This window comes from Castor canadensis, chromosome 16 (genome assembly GCF_047511655.1).
Source record: "Castor canadensis chromosome 16, mCasCan1.hap1v2, whole genome shotgun sequence".
Taxonomy (NCBI): Eukaryota; Metazoa; Chordata; class Mammalia; order Rodentia; family Castoridae; genus Castor; species Castor canadensis.
In genome coordinates this window covers 62,921,597-62,928,419 of record NC_133401.1, presented here as the reverse complement: position 1 = coordinate 62,928,419, position 6,823 = coordinate 62,921,597, and the positions used below count along the sequence as shown (strand labels likewise).

The 6,823-nt window shown below is 40.1% G+C and overlaps 1 pseudogene; it reads right to left on the bottom strand.

Moving 5' to 3' along the window:
• Positions 1–1,343: 1,343 nt before the first annotated feature.
• Positions 1,344–6,418, bottom strand: LOC109697586 (protein transport protein Sec24A-like; annotated as a pseudogene).
• Positions 6,419–6,823: the final 405 nt, after the last annotated feature.

Here is a 6,823-nt window from a genome sequence, read left to right as displayed (position 1 = left end):
TCAAATATCTCTCTCTTTCTCTTTCCCTCACTCTCTCTGCTGGGGATTGAACCCAGGACCATATGCATGGGAAGCTCACCTGGGATGTGAATAAACAAACTGGGCACAGCAGGAAAGTACTCAGGAATAAAAAGAAGCAAACCACTAACGATGCGGCATGTGGATGCATCTCAAATACACTACCTTAAGTAACGGAAGTCAGACTCAAAAGTGTACACACTACAGGTTAAGAGAACTTCGAATCCTAACCACTAGACCACGAGGGAACATTCACATCACAGGCTGAGCAACTTGAACCCTAATAATGAAAATCTGAAATGCTCCAAATCCTGAAACCTTTCGAGCACTAATATGACGACAGTAGAAAACCCCACTCCTTACACGTGAGGGTAGGTGTCAGTCAAAATGAAGGCACACTAAAATATTGTATAAAATGACCTTTCAGCTATTTGTGTAAGGTGTATATGAAACACAAGTGAGCTTTATGTTAAGACCTGATCCCATTCCCAAGATATCTCATGACATACACGCAAATATTCAAATATTTGGAAAAAGTCCATAATTGAAAACTCTTCTAGTGCCCAGTCTTCTTTTGTTTTGGCAAATAAAACATGATGTCTAGTCAAGTGTCTTACGCCTGTAATTCTAGTTACTCAGTAAGCAGAGATCAAGACGACTGAGGTTCAAAGACATCTGTGGGCAAATAGTTCAACAGACCTTATCTCAAAAATACCGAACACTAAAAAAGGGCTGGTGGAGTGGCACCTGAGTAAGAAGAGGGAGATAGCATGGCAGACTGAGGGCGAATCAGGCCCAGGATGGTTCTGAATTTATGGGGAGAGAGGGGGAGGTCTGTGCCTGTGTCTCCTACAGGTCCCATGGGACCAGATCCTGATGGGTATCCATACCTGCTACACGGTCCTCATGATGTTGCATGAGAGCGTTTCTTGCAGACTTGTGTGTTTGGGGTTTTTTTTTTTTTTCTTTTTTTTCTTTTTGGCAGGGAACTCAGGGACTTATGCATGCAAAGTGGGCTCAGTGGCAACTGAGCCACACCCCCAGCTGGGGAAAGCATTTCTGGGGTGTTCCTTCAGTAGTTAGTGCCCTCTAAGGGACCCTGCCCACCCTAACTGACACCTAGTCTAGTGGGAGGTTTTAATGTCTGCTTTGTGCTCTGGCTTTAATATTCATTTCCCTGGTGTTTGGCAGGTTGATCATTCTCGTATGTTATGTCCTCTTGTGCATTTTCATTAATTTGAATTTATTCCTCTATGGCAATTATAGTGCCTTATGTCTCCCATTCCCACCCCCCCTCCCAAAAAAAGTCAAATGTAATTGTGTGCTCCACCTTTTTGACTTGGAATTAAGGCTAAAGTATATGCTTACCTTGTACGGGAAAACTTTTAAAGGGATGTCAGAAGCCACAGAATGGGACCTAGTGGACTATGTTTCTCTTTTTACATGTTTTAATACTTCATCTTTTTCCCCCTGTGGTGCTGGGGATTGAACCCAGGGCCTCAGACATGCTAAACATGCCGTCTACATACAGCTGTATCCATCCCTGCCTATACTCCTCTCTCTCCCTCTCTCTCTCTCTCTCTCTCCTATCAATGACTTCTAATGAAATTAATTGATCATAAAAGAAGAAAACTAAGCCAGTTAACCACACAGTTTTCAGTTAGGCACTCTATAGAGAAGCTCAAGCCTAGTTTATTGGCATTTTCCCAGGCTCTTCATACTCTCATTTCTTGGGGGGAGGGGAGGGTAACTGGGATTTGAACTCAGGGTTTTGCACTTGCTAGGCAAGCACTTGAGCCACACCCTCAGCCCAATTCTCAGGCTCTTTATGAAAAGTAAGGTAATACAAATAGTCTCTGATTCATCAAGTAGGAAAAGTCTTAAGCACTTTCAGGATACACATGTCCCCCTAATTAGCAGGCAGCCTCTAGAGAAATAAACATTTCTGAATTCTGCCAATCTTGAATGAATGAATAGAACCCAACAAATGTGCCCTTCAAAACATGAATACAGTAGGGCTTGGTGTGTAGCTTGGTGGTACAGCACATGCTTAGTTTCTATGAGGTCCTGGGTTCAATCTCCAGTATCACTCCTCCAAAAATATGGAACTAAAAAATATTAAAATAAATGAATTCAGTGAGGGCACATTATTAAAGTGAGGGGTAAGAGAGAACAAACATTAGATAGGCAAATAGTTTTTGTTGCTATTGTTGTTTGTTTTCGTGGTACTTGAGCTAGAACCCAGGGCCTCGTGCTTTCTTGGCAGGTCTCTACCATATAAGCCACTCCTCCAGACCTTTTTTGAATTGGGTATTTTTGAGATAGGGTCCATGAACAATTTTCTGGGGCTGGCTTTGAGCCATGATCCTCTTGATCTCTGCCTCCTTAGTAGCTAAGGTTTACAGGTGTGAGCCATCTGCAAACAGCGAGACAGGCAAATAGTTTGATAAATAGATTTCAAAATTCATTGGGTAGATTAATGGATCCCTTTTTTTTTTCCCCTGTAGTTTTCATGTAGTTTTTCAGCCTTAACAATGATTAGCTTAGCTGGGAGCCAGTGGTCCATGCCCGTAATCCTTAGCTACTCGGAAAGCTGAGATCAGGAGGATCAAGGTTTGAGGCCAGCCTAGGCAAATATTTCCTGAGACCCCCATCTCCAACACAACCAGAGCAAAATGGACTGGAGGTGTGGTTCCAGCATTAGAGGGCCTGCTCTGCAAGTGGGAAATCCTGAGATCAAACCCTAGACCTTCCCACAAAAAAGATTGCTTCACATCCCTTAAGAATCAAAAATATTTATACATGAATAAAAATTAGAACCAGGTTGATAATGTAGAAAAATGAAAAACCAAGAAGCAGACCAAAACTCTAAAGATGTCCTCCTTCTGGAGATGGATATAAGGATGAGAAAGCCACTGAGCTATGTACAAATAAAAATGGTTAGCAGGGCTGGAGGCTTGTGTAGAATGCTTAGCAAGCTCAAGGCCCTGAGTTCAATCGTACTTCAACTAAAGGGGGAATATTAGAGGATGGGGAGTAGCTCCGTGGTAGAGCGCTTGCCTAGCATGTGTAAAGCCTGTTCAATTACCAGCATGGCCAAAAACAAATGTTTTTTTAAAAAGACACTCAGAAGGTGAAGGTAGGAGAATCACAAGTTTGAGGCTAGCCTGTAAATAATGAGAACCTACCTCAAAAAAAACAGTAAATTAGTAAAAATTTTAAAAGAGTAAACTAACCAATTTTATGATTATTTGACCATGATTTAAAAAGTTGTTTAATTAAAACAAAACAAAAAAAAGGCCAGAGGCATGGATCTGGTGGCAGAGTGATTACCCTCTGAGCACAGCGTCCTGAGCTGAAACACCAGCACCCGAGGAAAAACGTTAAGTCAGGCATGGTGTGTGTGTCTGTAGTCCCAGCTACCTGGGAGGTGAGGCAAGTTCACGACCACTACCTCCCATCAAAAAAGAAAAAAAGACCTTCCACTACTACTGTAATTGTTCAATAAGTACAATAAATAATCCATCAGTAACACAGTCCGATATTCCTTGCAGCCATGGTCATTTGTTTTTAAAACTGAGATATTTCACATACTATAAAATTCACCATTGTAAAGTGTATAGTTCAGTATTTTTTAACATAGTCACAACAGTCTCTCTTTCTTTTTTATTTCCAGTACTGAGATTTGAATTCAAGGCTTTGTGCTTGCTAGGCAGGTGCTCTCACTTGAGCCACACCTCCAGCTAGTCTATTTTTGTGTTTCTTTTCACTTCTTAATTGCATATTCTGTAATTACATCTTATAAAGTTAGCAAAGCATCCCAGCAGTGTAAATCCTTTAAGATATAACTAGGTGAAAACATATATATCTATCGGCATAAAAAACATTTGCTTCTTTGTAGAAAAAAATAGTGTTCCCACCTTGGTGCACCAAATCCTCATAACTGCCTCAAAGCCAATCTTCCAAGTGAGGTACCTCTGTACTTCCTTCTGTAATTTCTGTACTTGGTCTGGATTGTGCTGATGATGGTAAGATGGATAGTAACAGATGCTACCTGCTGAGCACTGAGAAATACAACCTAGAAGACAACACGCTACTGATTATATGTTCATTTTTAACATTGTGATTTTGAGACAGTGTCTCACTTAACAGCTCAGGCTGGCCTTGAACTTGTGATTCTCCTGTCTCAGCCTGTAAGCACACAGCTCTTTTTTTTTCTTAAACTTATTTCTCTACTCATTTCTGTATGTCTTTCTATACTGCTTGTGTCAGCTGCTGTGGTGCTTATTGTGCATGCGTGAACGCAGAGCACTGTCTCACCAGCTGAGATCTGCCTTACTTAGAGGGCTAACAGCCCTTTTAATTTGATTTTTTCTCTTTTTTTCTAGTATATATTAATTACACAAAGGGGTTCTGTTATATTTCCATACATATATACAATGAACTTTGATCATCAACCCCACTATTACTCGATCTTATCTCCCTCCCCCGATTTTTAGACAATTTTTAACGGGTCTGATTATTCTATTTTCATACTCGGGTATGAAACACTTCATCATATTCACCCCCTTTCACTGTCTCCTTTCATCCTCCAGACTCCTGCTGGTTCCCAACCCCAAATGCTCCTCCTTCTGACAGTCCCACAAACTCCTTTCAAATGATGCTACTATTACCACACCAAAGTAACTGCAGGCATTTCACTCAGCTTTTCTCTAACTTCTCAAGGTCCTATCAAAAATAATAATCCATTCCTTTAGGTTTAGGCTGGGAAGAAAGTGGGGAACACTTGAGTCTAAGAATTTGAGACCAGCCTGGGCAACATAGCTAGACTCCATTTCACAAAACAAAACCTGACTGATTAAATCTCTCAAGGGAATAAATTCTTTTACATTGCCTCCTACTTACAATAACATCATATAAATGTCATTTCACTGTTCACTGAAGAAAAAAAATCATGATGAACTTACCCAGAGAAGCCAAATCAGAATACTGTCCACTGAGAAGGAATAAGTCAACAGCTACCTGCTGACCAGAACAGTCCAAGGCTAATTTCTTATAGAAGTCAGTGGATGGAGTCAGGTTTATTTCCTATGAATAATAAATAACAAAGATACATTTTTTAAAATCATTACCAAAAATGTAAAATACACATCTGTTTATGTATATTTTATTATAATATCGTTGATCTACCTCTACATGTGTTTCTTTGTTTTTGTTTTTTTCTTTTGCGGAAGTACTGAGGTTTACACTCAGGGCTTCACCCTTGCTAAGTAGGCATTCTACAACTCAAGAAACACACTCAGGCCTATGTATGTTAATAATTTTTTCTGGGGCAGTCTACTCAAACCTTTTGCATTTTTATACTATTTGATTTTTCATTAAGAAGCACACACTGTGCAGGTGTGGTGGCACATGCCTGTAGGCCCTGCAATTGGGAGGCTGAGGAAGGACAGTGAGTTCAAGGCCAGCCTGGACTACTTAATGAGACCCTGTCAGAACAGACTAAAAAAGAAGATGCATGTGGTGTGTAAGAATAAAAAATGGGACAGACCTGTTGAAACTATTCCAGGAACTGGGGTGGGGTGGGGGGAAGGGATAAAGGAGAATGATGGAGGCGGTGAATTCAAATATGATATATTGTAAGAATTTTTGTAATGTCACAATGTAATAATAATGTAATATGCAGTAGAACATTAGGCAGTCTGTCTCTAGGAGTGAAATCATTAGCAAAATAAGATACTGGTTTCTCTTTCATCTTTTGGGAAATGTATGTCTCTTGACATCATAAACACAAGTTGCTCAAAAGCAATTGCCAATATAGCAAGTTATGGCCACTGCTAACTGGTCATCCAGGTTCCACCTTGTTCCTAGCAGGTATATTTCCTTAGTTTCCCAGACTTTCTCATCAAAGCCAGGTTGGATTATAGTGGCTTGCTGAAGATATTAGAAACAAGGCATGGGGGCATCAGGTTAGGACAACTGTAATCAAATATGTCTACAGAAGAGTGAAACCCTTTACCGATTTCCTTATTACCCTCCTTCTCACAACTGAAAAATACATTAAAACAAACAAAAAAGCTCTGTCGCCAAAGGGACAAGGGCTCCAGCATAATTCATACAATAGACTTCATGATTTCCTAACCTTAGCAGATGACCTGTGGTTGGGTTCCTCTCTTGGCTTAAGAGCTCCCACACCAAGAGTTGGGAGTTGTGTTTGAAAGACAGACATTCAACCAGCAGTTGGGGATATCAGCCCAAAGGCAGCCTGAAGTGCAGGACCCAACACATTCTGGGTCTCCAGACTCTTGGTAAACATTTGTGGAAAAGTTTTTACTAAATCCTGGAAAAGCTTGTGAAATGAGGCAAGAAAATTCAAGAGTGTTACAATTAAAAATCTTTTTCACACCAAGTCAGTATCTAATTCAACAGACGAGACACTGAGTTATGATGATTGTCAGAGAATCTACAGACACTACAGTAAACGATGAAGTAGATGAAATGAAAAGAAAGCCATTTAAAATCAACATAAATCAGCAAGCAAGAGATCTTACTTACAGCTCTAGAACATGCAATAGCCAAGCAAGTCTGTAAGTTACAAATGTGTCCTAAAGAACTACCCTAGTGAAGAAACTTGATCTATTTTAACACCATGGAACATGCTTTCTCCATCGCCTCTTTATTCTTCATTAAGTTCCAAAGTCCCCTGTTGTAAAATCAAAGATATTTATTAACTTGCCTAGTAGTAACGTTACTACTAAGGAAAACAAAATGTAAAACAACTACCTCTTCAGGTTAGGATGTAAAA